General features: G+C 42.7%; 1 long non-coding RNA gene across 1 annotated transcript in view; it reads right to left on the reverse strand.

Annotated features, from left to right (window-relative positions):
• Positions 1 to 12,867, reverse strand: part of LOC118350279 (uncharacterized) — a 27,451-nt gene continuing 14,584 nt past the window's right edge. Inside the window, exons 2-3 of the long non-coding RNA XR_004803758.2 lie at positions 3,083 to 3,327; positions 1 to 1,914 (exon numbers count right to left, since the gene is read on the reverse strand). This is a non-coding gene — a long non-coding RNA (uncharacterized LOC118350279). The remainder of the gene's footprint in view (positions 1,915 to 3,082; positions 3,328 to 12,867) is intronic.

The raw sequence follows: 12,867 nt of genomic DNA on the forward strand, positions 1-12,867 counted from the left end.
TTTTATTAAGCATATATTTTTAGTTTGTATTTAAATTCCAGGATAGTTAACATACAGTACACTATTAGTTGCAGGTGTACAATATAGTGATTCAACACTTCCCTATGTCACCCGGTGCTTAACCCCCAACACCTGTATCACCCATCCTCCCACCCACCTCTCCTCTGAGGACCAGCCGTGTGTGCATAGGGTTCTGTTTTACAAACTTCTTGAGAACCACACTCAATTCCTTCTAAGCACGAAAATGCTGTTCTGTGGACAAGTCCAAAGCCAGTGCTTTCAGGACCATATTTTAGGCTCCTGCTTACTTGCCTAACCTCTGTGGGAGAAAAGGAAGAAGACAAGCAAGAATGATAGCATTTGTCATTGATGTTTGGGGATGAGAAGTGCTTTGTTCTAGAAGGCATGGGGTTAGAGCATCAGTGTAACAACACAGTATTAGGAAACGCCACTTGTTGGGGGGATGAATCTGTTGGGACTCCTTGAGTTCTAACTGAGAAAAATCCCAAGACCAGTAGGCTTCAGCAAAGGGATGTTCATTGCCTCAGGGAAATGCAGATGTCAAGGCTGGGTCTGACTGGATGTGTCATTCAGATCAGGTGCCATCAGGAATCAGACAATTTCTCTCTTGCTAACTATCCATCTACTTTCCTCTGGGTTGGGTTCCTTTTTGCTGTGCTCACATGTTGAACTCCCAGAGAATCCTGGCTTTCATTCAAGTAGACTAGAGAGCTTCTGTTCTTTTTAATAGCTCTACATTAGCCCCGGGACCAAGTCATCTTGGACTGAGTAAGCTGCTCTGTAGGAACAGCTCACGGGGTTTGAGAAAGGAAAGCAGCTGATGGGCCAGCTTTGGCCCACCCACCCTACTATGCCAAAGGAAAATTGTGATGTTCCCAGAAGAAGCAAAGGATGGAGGTCAGACAAGAATATGAAATACCTTCCACCAGGTTTGTGGGCAGTCTTGAGTAGCGAAGACACAGGCAAGGACCACTCAAACGTCAGCAGTTCCACGGACAGTCGTGTCAACAGCCCATGAACTAAAAGGCTTTAGTGACCACCCAGAAACAACTTTCAGAAGCAATCCACACTTAGGAGATGAATCCTTGCAAGTCCTAACCTCAAACAGCCCTCAATTCAGGGAAACGTAGAGACTCGCACAAGCACATATGTTTCACGGAGAACAGACTTGCACTGGGTCTTGAAGAATGGGTAGGATTTGGATGGAAAGCTGGGAAGGCAGAGAAGCAGGAACACACATAGAGGCAAGGAGTCTGGAATAGATGTAGGGACCACAGCCTCCAAACAGATGCAGAAACCACAGCCTCTAGAAGAGGCAACACATGGGCGATTCTAGAAAGGAATTTGAGCATCCAGATTAACTCTCCATTACTGAGGCTGACTTTCCCTTTATTTAAAAAAATGTCCTCTTTCTTTTCTGATGTGTCTCAGCACAAGCCAGAGCACAAGCCAGAAACCCATGCTTTCACTAAAATGTCAGGGCTTGCAGGGGGCAGGTGTGTGCTAACATAGAGTTAAGGCACGCTGTCACCAGGAGACACGCCAGATCAGTGGGATCCCTTGTAAGCCAAGATCAGAATCCATTGTCACCCAGGAGAGAGCAAGCGAGGGCCTGGGGGATTGAGGCACAGGACAGGTAGGAGGTGGGGAAGGAAGAGCTAAGGAAAAGGCTGAGAACAAAGGAGTCTGGGAAGGGCCGTAAAATGGAAAGCACACATAGTGATAAAACACAGGCTTGGAATCCAAAAACCTCAGTTTGATTACAAGGTCCAAATTTTTATTTATAAGATGAGATGATGGATATCTTCATTTACGTGATTGTGGTAATCATGTTGTAATATATGTATTGAATCATCATGTTGTATACCATTAAAAAAAATCATGTTGCAGAACCTAAAAAAAAAAAAAAAAATCGCAGTTTGAATCTCACACTTAGTAGCTGGGAGGCCAAACTCGATCTCTTTAAACTACAGGTTCCCCATCGAGAAAACAAGGATAATCAAACCTGTACTTTAAAGCAATTAGTATTAATAAAGATGAAGGAATTATCATTGTTCTGCCATTTCCTTGCTGTGGGTCCTTGGACAGGTTGACTTCTCTGAGCTACAATTTCCTTATCTGTAAAGCAGAAATGGTAGAAATGGATCCAGGATTAAATGAGATAATACATGTTCAAAATCAGCATGATGACTGGCAGCAGTGAGCACTTAGGGGGTGTAAGCAATGGTGGTGGTGATGCCAATGATATCAATCGTATCATGCAGGATGCTTGCAACTCTATGGGACAGAAAACCCAAACAGAAGTGACTGAAACAGTAAGAAAATATTATTCCCATGACAAGTCCTGAGGCCAAGAGGTTCCAGGTTGGGTGATTCATTGGCTCAAAAATGTCATCAAGGGTCTAAGCTCTTTCCTGCCTTCACTCTGAGTTTCTTGGTGTGTTGGCTCTTTCCCGCCTTGGGCTGTCCCCTCATGGGTGCAGGATGGCTGCCACCACTCCAGACATCACATCATCTCCTAACAAACTCCAAAGGCAGAGGAGATCACATCTTTCCTTTTTAAGGGAAAGGGAAATTTTTCTGGAAACCACCCTGTAGCAGCAACCTTTCTCTCATTACCTCATTACTCGAAACAGCATAGACACACTAAGGCCTAAACCTATCCCTGGCCTCATGAGAGGGGAATAGAATCATGGCTCTGTTAGCAAGGAAGAAGGTGAGTGCAGATGGCTGTAGAGACCACCCAACCAACATCAGTCACCTTGTTAATGATGAGGACAACGCTGGACACCAAGCACTGGGAGGGGAGAGAGAGAGGTAACCGGGGTGGAGGGGAAGAGGGTACGTTAGCTACGGAGTTCTCAAGAGAGGAGTCTTTGGAGTCACAAAGTTGGATCCCAGATTTTTGGCTCTGCCACTGTCTACCTGTTGAACCCGGCCATGATTTACCCTCCATGGCTTCTTCCCACAGCTGCTAAAAGCCAGCATCGAGGGATGCTTGAGAGGAACACTAAGCCATGTAGAGTATGTGCTCAATAAAAAATGAAGCTACCACTAGTACCTCCAGCCTGGTGACAAGCACAGAAGCCACGTCAGTTGCTAGGCCAATAATCACTGCAGCCCTTGAATGCAAATGTGTGTGTGTAGACTTTCTTCTCTGTGACTGCAAGAGCATGTTCAGAACAAGGGGGGGACATTAGGAGTGTGGTTGAACCAAACGGACCAGGATCTGCTTCCGTGGCAACATTTGGATGCTTCGTAATCCTGGGAAAGTTGCTGATCCACCTCATGCCTCAGTTTCCCCATCTGCAAAATGGAATGATAGCTCATTACATCACAAGATCAAGCAAGCCCACCCGAGTGCTGCCGTATAAACTGTCAGGAAAGATGGGCTACTGTTGGCAGATTTTCTCTTTTTGCCATAAAGACGCAGCTCTTCATTCTGTCTCTCACTCACTTGGCAAGTTGGCGCTACTTGAGCAGTGGTGAGAAACTTGGCTTTCAATCCTTGCTCCTTCTCTTAAAGCCACGTTGCTCTGAGCATCAGGTGTTTTTTTCAGCAATGTGATCAGCCCACCTATCTCTCCAGAGATGAGACACTCCAAATAAAAAGTTGTGAAGACTGACACTCCACCTACAATGTCATTTCGTTTATGCTTACTTGCCACAGTTCTGGTTTTTGTCTTGTTCTTTCTTATCACGCACACTTTTCTTTGACATCCTGCCTGAGACTTCTTCCTAGGCTAGGGTCACTACTTAGCATCATCCCCCAAATTTCTCTATTTTCCCTTCTACCCAAATCTTTATGCATCATTATCAGTAACCTTCTAAGTGTGCCTCAAACTTTTCATTATAAGACAGTGACAAATATAAATGTATTCTTTTAAAAGATTTATTTATTTGAGAGAGAGAGAGAGAGAGAGTGTGTGTGTGTGTGTGTGTGTGTGTGTGTGTGTGAACAGGGAGAGGGAGAGAATCCTCAAGCAGACTCCCTGCTGAGCACTGAGCCTGATGCTGGGCTCCATCCCAGGACCCTGAGATCATGACCTGAGCCAAAATCAAGAGTCAGCTGCTTAACCAATTGTGCCACCTGGGCACCCCATTAGTTATTTTAAATTTAATCTATTTTCCACAGCCCAAAGGTACTGGTACTGAATTAGAATGTGAAAAATGCCAACTACACACACAGTGCTTATTACAAATTCTAAATAAAATATGTGATTTTAGTAAATGCAAATATACCTTGGAGATATTGTAGGTTTAGTTCCAGACCAGCACAGTAAAGCAAATATTGCAATAAAGTGAGTCAAATAAACTTTGGGATCCCCAGTGCATAGAAAAGTTATGTTCTGCACTGTACTGTGGTCTATTCAGACTGTGGTCTATTCAGCGTGCACTAGCATTGTCCCTAAGGAAACAATGTACACAACTTAATTAAAAATACTTTATTGCTAAAAAATGCTAACCATCATCTGAGCTTTCAGGGAACTATAATCATTATGATTATAATGGAAAACTTTGGAATATTGCAAGAATTACCGAAATGTGACACAGACACAAAAATGGTGCCAATAGATTCGCTCAATGTCAGGTTGCTGCAAACCTTCAATTTGTAAAACCTGCAGTATCTGTGAAGTTTGATAAAGCAGAGCACAAGAGAATGAGGTGTGCCCATCTTTGCTGAGGTCCTACTGTGTGTTGCATCGGGCCACAGGATGCCTGAGACACAGTTCCTGCCCTCAGAGAGCTGACTCCAGTTTGGGAGGAAAGACCTGCTGCTAAGTAAACATTATACATATAAACACTTCTAAAATCAATATTCAAGTAGTGAAGGCCTTTTAGAAAGAATGGTGGCTTTTGAAAGCTCTGAAGTGAACATCACTGGAAAAAATAAAACATCAAAAGATGAATTTTCTTTAGCGGCCTTTAGCCACTACATTACATCACAAGATCAAGCAAGCCCACCCGAGTGCTGCTGTATAAACTGTCAGGAAAGATGGGCTACTGTTGGCAGATTTATTTTTATTTTATTTTATTTATGTATTTATTTATTTATTTATATTTATATTTTATTTTTTTAAAATATTTATTTATTTATTCATAAGAGACACAGAGAGAGAGGCAGAGACACAGGCAGAGGGAGAAGCAGGCTTCCTGCAGGGAGCCCAACGTGAGATTCAATCCTGGGACCCCAGGGTCAAGACCTCAGCTGAGGCAGACACTCAACCACTGAGCCACCCAGGCGCTCCACCTCTAACATTTTAAATGTCCAAGATTCTATCATTTTCCCCAAACAGATGGATCCTGAATGATGACACACTAAAGGTATGATTACTTATCAGTTTGATTTGTTCAGGTTTTTCTGATCCTCCCTGAGAATGAAGCCAAGGCTGAGTGTGAGTCAGAGGCTGAGGGCCACAGCCTCTCCTTTAGGTGTTTAACCCCATGAAATGGGATGCTAACTAGGGTGGTGCTTTCACTGAATGGAAGGGATGAAATTTCCTTTTAGATTTCTGTTTCAGAGAGCAGTCTTCAAGGCAAAGGGCAGAAACCAACTCTGCCTCTAGTAAAAGCACTGAGAAAGTTATTAGGGGCTCACGGAGTCTACAGAAGGCTGAGGACCAGGCTTGGAAAAAAGGCTGGAATCCAGGGTGTTCCAGAGGTCAAGGCACCAGGACCACTGCCAACTAGATCTTACATTCAGAGATGGAGGCAAGCCCACAGAGAGGGCCCAGGGCCTGTGCCCAGCCCTTCCTCTACACACCACCCTCTCTCCAAAACAGATGCTCTTGGCCACCCCTAGGACTTGGGAGCATAGACACCAGTGGCTTGATCTGCCCTCACAGGCTTGGGGCCCTTTGAGTAGGGTGCCCAGAGTATGGTCTAAAAAGGTTGATACAGGCTCTGGCTGGGCAGAGGTGAAGCCAGAGGGATCAAAGTAGAGCCTTCCAAAACTCAGGGAGCCCTGGTGCCCAGGTCTAGGGGAGATACCACTTACAGCAAAGGTCTATCCCTCTGCAAGACTCATCTGGCCACCTGGCACCACTGCTGGCATGTACTTCCACTCTAATCCAGCCACACCTCTCTCAAGAGGCCAGGCCCAGGTGACACCATCCAACGGTCAAGCCCAAGTCACCTGCCTTCCCCAAGGCTATTCCAGATGGTAGGAAGCCCCATCTGGACCCTGGGGCTTCCTCCCAAGGCCACACACACAGAAGTGGAAAGGAAATCTACAGAAGAAAATCTGGGTGCTGCAGGCAGAGATGATTGGTCAGATAGCCCTAAAGCAGCAAGCACTTCTGGCTACCTCTCAAGATGCTTGACTTTTCAACTCATGATAGCCATGCACTCTGTGCTTGATGGAAAATCATGACCATTACCAGTCCCATCCAAAAGAAAACAAGTCACTAGTCAATAGTACATTTTTGTTGGTACCCCAATCCATAATATCAGAGGACAAAAAGTTGCTTATTTAATCATGACTGGCATCACACTAGTTGACCTTCCTGCTTCTTTCCACATGTTCTCAAACTCCACCCCAAAAGTCTCCACTTTCTTGGAACTTAGGTAAATAAGCAAGAGTACTAAGAAAGCTATCATGGACTATCAGTTTAAAAATTCCTCAGGTTGGGGGGCACCTGGGTGGGTCAGATGGTTAAGTGTCTGCCTTCAGCTCAGGTAATGATCCCAGGGTCCTGGCATCGAGCCCTGCATCAGGCTGCCTGCTCAGTGGGGAGTGTGCTTCTCCCCCTGCCTCTCCTCCATGCTCATGTTCTCTCTCTCTCTCTCTCTCCTAAATAAATAAAGAAAATCTTAAATAAATAAATAACTCAGATGGGCAAGAAGGAGTAATCTATCGCTAGGACAGGATGGTGCTAGAACGGCACTCAAAGCAGACACTTCTACTGTGGCACCCTCCTGATGACAGTACCTGCCTGAGGACACCTGCCTGAGGCCCAAAGCAGGGAAGACAACAGCAGAAAGGCAACTCAGAGCATCAAAGAATCCTTTCAGACACCTTAAGTTTCTAGGTCTATTCCTCTATTTATTAAAAGAGGCATTACATGTGTAAAAAGATTATTTAATAAAACCTTTGCATTCACATGCACAAGGAGGGGAAGAAAACCATCCTTATAGAAACACAGAAACCTATGTGTGCTGACTTGTAGTAATGGCCAAGGCATAGTGTTACATGAAAAATGCAAGCTGTTGAACATTGTAATGGGTTTGGTGCTGAGTGCATAATGAACAGGAATTACATCCACAGCAGACCCTTGAACAACTTAGGGGTTGGGGCATTGGAGTCCCTCCTGGTTGAAAATCCACATATAATTTTTGACTCCCCCAAACTGAACTGTTAATAGTCTACAGTAGACCAGAAGCCTAATGATCATGTAAATAGTCAATTAACACATATGTTGTATATTCTATGTACTATACACTGTATTCTTAGGATAAAGTAGGCTAAAGAAAAGAGAATGTTATTAAGAAAATCATAAGGGGGATGCCTGGGTGGCTCAGCAGTTCGTCTGCCTTTGGCTCAGGGTGTGATCCCAGGGTCCTGGGATTGAGTCCCACATCGGGCTCCCCGCAGGGAGCCTGCTTCTCCCTCTGCCTATGTCTTTGCCTCTCTCTGTGCCTCTCATGAATAAATAAATAAAATATTTTTTTAAAAAAGAAAGAAAATCATAAAGAAGAGAAAATACATTTACACTGTTGAAGTGTATTTATTGAAATGAATATGTGTGCAAGTGGACCCTCAGAGTTTAAACCCAGGTTGTTCAAGGGTCATTATACATACACATTATACTATACTATACCTACTTGTATATGCTTAAAGTGTCTCGGATGGGTATACAAATAACCTAATGAAAGTGGTAGCAGGGACTTGTGTGTGTAGGGGGGGTGCTGAGAATGGAGGGGTGATTTAAGCAATTTGTCTGGTTCAGTTCTTCCTGAAAGAAAGTGTTATGAGAACAAAAGAAACAAAAGCAGGGATGCACCGGCTTATGATATTACCCCATAGATCCACAAATGAATTAAACATGTGCATGTACTATTCAAATAGTTCAATAACTGAATAATAATTCAATAATACAGAGAATTTGAATACAATTCTATGGAAAATTGAAAAAGGTAAAAATAGAGAAATGGATTTCATAGTGAAGCAAATAGCAAAGGAACTTGCAGTGCTGAGGGGTTAACAAAGATGATTTGACCCCTTTCAGAGAACACAATCCTTTTACTCCAGCCTCCCAGGAGCGAATCTGTGTGCAAATGGGATATTTTTATTTATTATTATTAGTTTTTAAAGTCGACTCCATGCCTAACATGGAGCCCACTGCAGGGTGTAAACTCACAATCCTGACACTGACATCAAGACCTGAGCTGGAAAAAAAACAAAAAAAAAAAAAAAACAAAAAAAGACCTGAGCTGAGATCATTAGTTGGATGCTTAACTGACTGAGCCACCAGGTGCCCCAAATGGGACTTTTTAAAAGAAAGAAATCATTGAAAAATCCCAAATGGCTTGATTGATGAATGGTTGATTGAGACCTGGAATTTGCTTCAAGAATTTTGTTTCCTTTCTTTCTCTTGCTTTCTACAGACTCTTTCTGTAGTAGAAACATAAGAGCCAGAATTATTTTCTAACAAAGAAACAATTAAACAAGGGCCAAGGAGATTCCAAGAAGCCAAGAGGCATGAGAAAGATAAAGCACACAAATACTTTAGGCGACTTCTTGAAAATTTCTGAAACATGCTCAGAAATGTAGAATTGCAGATTTGTTAGAAAGAAAGGAAATGTGGGAGAAAGGCAAAGGTGAACAAAGACCCTCATGAAAGAGAAACCAAAGTCTACATTCTTCCCAAAAGGGAAAGAGACTAGGAATTCAAATAATTGTTTGATTTTTTTTTTAAGATTTTATTTATTTACTTGAGAGAAAGAGTGAGAAAGAGCTCAGAGGGAGAGGGAGAAGCAGGTTCCCCACTGAGCAGGAAGCCCAATGTGAGGCTCAATCTCAGGACCCTGAGATCATGACCCCAGCAGAAGGCAGATGTTTAACTGAGTAAGCCACCCAGGCTCCCCTGATTTTCTTTTTAAGCAGGCTTCTCACCAGCATGTAGCCCAATGTGGGGCTTGGACTCGTGACCCTGAGATCAGGACTCGAGCTGAAATCAAGAATTGGACACTCAGTCAACTGAGCCACCCAGGTGCACTTCAAATTGTTCTATTATTTAAATACTCTCCGTAATTGCAAAATAAAGAGTTGCAGGGATGTTGTCGACCTTCCAAATATGTTTAAGCAAATATATTTTTAATTTGGAAAAAGACAAGAGATATCAGTTAATTTGGAAAGAGACAAGAGATATCAGTTATTTGAAAAAACACAGGAGTCCTTCAGCACTGCCTGAAAAAATGTTTTAAAAGATTTGCTCTCATCTGCTAAAAATGGAATTTAAGGAATGAAAGGACCCTTGGGTGCTTTGCTTCAGAAGAAGTCATAAGTCAAGGAGGTCAAGAATGCTTCTAGAACACCACAATGGTCACAGACGAGACCACCCTGACTTGATCTTGAAGCTTCCCCAGACTCCCTGATCACCTAACCATGATTTCTACCCCTTGTCATGGTCAACCAGAACCATGGGATTTTGAGTTCAGTGTTAGCACGTAGCCCTCTTCTCTCAAGGGAATATTATCTGATGCATCCACTCTTCTTCATTCCACTGGAGGAAAATGTGGGTATAGAGAAAAGTGGAAAACACAGATAAAGCCAGCTAGGAAGTAATGCACTCAAGAAGCAAGGGGAGGGAGGAGGTAACGTTCTTTGCCGACACTCCTGTGTGTGGGCACTTCCCAAACATCATCCTCTGATTTAATCCTTACAACCACTCAGGGAGATAGGTACTTTCCTCTCCCTTCTTTCCAAATGAGGAACAGGCATCAGGAGATTAAGGACTTGCCCCAAGCCACTCAGCTCCAGCAAGTGGCTCTGTGGGGATAGGGGGAGGGGGTGCCAAGCAGTGATGATGGGGGGGAGAGGGTTGCAGCTCAAACTCTCCCACTGTCTCCTAACCTCACTTCTATTGGGGCCAACCTAATTTCACACTTGGCCTGAATTCCCTTGTGCCCAAGTTAATTTGTAAGATTGCCCTACTTTTTTTTTTTTAGACAGTGACTCTATTTGAAGGCTCTTCGTCACAAGGGCACAAACATCTTTTCTAAGTGAGTACTGTTTCTACTATTTATGGAAGACTGGAATAAGCAGGAGGGCAGTCTCTGACTCACCCTCTGTGGCTCCATCTATGAAAACAGACCCCGGAGATTCCAAAGAAGAGTGATGGTGAAAGGCATGGCTCAGGCACTACCCTCCAGTTGGCTGCAAACATGTGATCCTGGCTTCTGACTGACCCAGAAATAAGGCTTCTACAAGTGAAATCTGTTGAGACCCTCATCAAAAAATATCTCTGCCTCTCCTCTCTCACAAAGTGCCTTTGGAGCCTCAGTAGATCTCGGCTCAAATATTCCAGAACACCTCCTCCCATTGGCAAAGGAGGACTGAAGCTGTCTAATTTTAGGGTCTAACAGTTGGCATGCAATTAAAACTGTATTTATTATGGGCTTCAGAGGAGAATAATTTATTTATGGGTAAATTAGGATCATTGCAATACAAACATGCTCCCACGGATCAGGAATTCGCTATGCTCAAGCAGGGACTGTGAGAACTCTGCCATTTTTACAATATGGGGCTTACTGTCACAGAGCAGAAGATCCGACACTTCTAGTCTACTTTCAGTATCAGTCCTGAATGCTAAAGCGGGGTTCCAGTCAAGACTATTTTTTAGCATTGCTAAGGATTTGAAGTAATTCATCAGAGGAAACTATAAACAAGAAAATCTCTTCCTCTTCCTGAAACAAAAAAAAATTACGTTAGTTTTAATAGTTCAGAAAAGCAAATTGAGAGCATTTTGGGTTTGATTTGCTTTAAAAATTTTTGCTGACCAGAAATAGGTGAGTCTAATTATGCTGGCTCTTTTGATGATGCTGATTTGCTAAAATAGAGAAAATCATGCTTTATTATTTAAACAATGAGAAATCAAAGAAAAAAATTGATCACACTAAGCTACACTTCCACTGTCCTCCTGAGAACAAGGTTTCTGCATTATTCCTCTCTGTCAATTCAGTATTGCCTTCAATGTCCTGTCTCAGAGTCTTCCAACCTAGAGTATGTCCTCACCTCCACCACTGCCATTTTACAAAAAGGTATAAAGCATAAAAATACACACAAGCATGAGTCCCTTCCAACTCAAAAACTGTATCACACTGTTCTATGTGGCGTAGGGCAGTTTGTTTTTAACTTGTTTTTAAGTTCTGATGTAGAAAAAAGTCTAAACCCTAAAGCTAGGATGTAGTTGTATAGCCTTCCACTATATCGTCTACTTCCTCAGGTTGAAGACAGATTGGTAACCCGGGACTATATATATACCCTTGGGGTTATGTATTTCACCTCCTTCTTTTAGAGAGAGAGAGAGCGAGCAGGTGGGGAGGGGCAGTGGGAGAGGGAGAGAGAGAATGCCAAGCAGGTGCCATGCCCAGTTTGATTTCACCACCCAAAGATCATGACTTGAACCGAAACCAAGAGTCGGACGCTTAAGTGACTGAGCTACCTAGGGAACACTCTGTGTCTTCTTTTCCTGCCCACTCACTACTACATGGTAGCCCGGGCATGAATACTTACATATGATTTGCAACTAGTCCCTGTATGATCAAACCCATTCAGCATGAAGAGAAATGCAGAGCTGATCATCACTCCCAACTGCCTGTCCTAAATGAGTACACAGAAGACACCCTCCCCACTTGGGTCAGTCTTCATCACAGAGCATGTTTTGTTTTGTTTTGTTTTGTTTTGTTTTCATGGAAACATTCATTACTATAGGAAATGATCTTGCTCATTTGATAACTTGTTTGTTGCTGGTCTCTTTTTATTCCAACATGCTTTTCATGACATTAGGAAACCTCTCTTTTTTAATTCATTGCTGTGTTCCAAACACCTAAAAGAGAGACTGGTGCGTGATAGAGATTCAGCAAACATCTGCCAAAGGAATGAATGCCCTAATGATTTTGGAAAGGACGAACAATGAGTCTGTGAGTCCCTAAAGATAGTACTCAAGAACTCTAGAATCCTCTAGATGATAGGTCATTTAGAGTTGGCAAAGTTTTGTAAAAAGACCAGATAGCAAATATTTTAGGGTTGGTGGGCCACATGGTCTCTGCCATGACTACTCAAGTCTGCCATGGTAGCGTGAAAGCTCCATAGACATTCTGTCATGAAAGGGCATGTGTTCCAATGAAGTGGTATGAATAAAAATGGTCAACGGTGTAATTCAAAAAGGTATCTGTACCCCTACGTTTAGTGCAGCATTATTTATAGTAGCCAAGATGGGAAGCAACCTGAGTGCTCACAGACAGATCAATGGATAAAGAAGATGTGATATATGTGCACATATAGTATATAAGATGTGATATATGTAAACATACAGTATGTAGTATATATATACTATGCTGCAGTGCATATAAATACATATATATATATACACACCTCATATATACACCATATGGTGTGTGTGTATACATACACACACCCACTAGAATATTACTCAGCCATAAAAAAGAATGAAATCTTGTCATTTGCGACATGGATAGATCTAGAGGGTATTGTGCTAAGCAAAAAATATTCAGACTGAGAAAGACATACACCATATGATTTCACTTATACATAAAATCTAAAGGACAAAACCAGTGAAAAACAGACTCCTAATACAGAGAATAAACTGGTGGTTTCCAGAG

Source organism: Canis lupus, chromosome 11 (genome assembly GCF_003254725.2).
Source record: "Canis lupus dingo isolate Sandy chromosome 11, ASM325472v2, whole genome shotgun sequence".
Taxonomy (NCBI): Eukaryota; Metazoa; Chordata; class Mammalia; order Carnivora; family Canidae; genus Canis; species Canis lupus.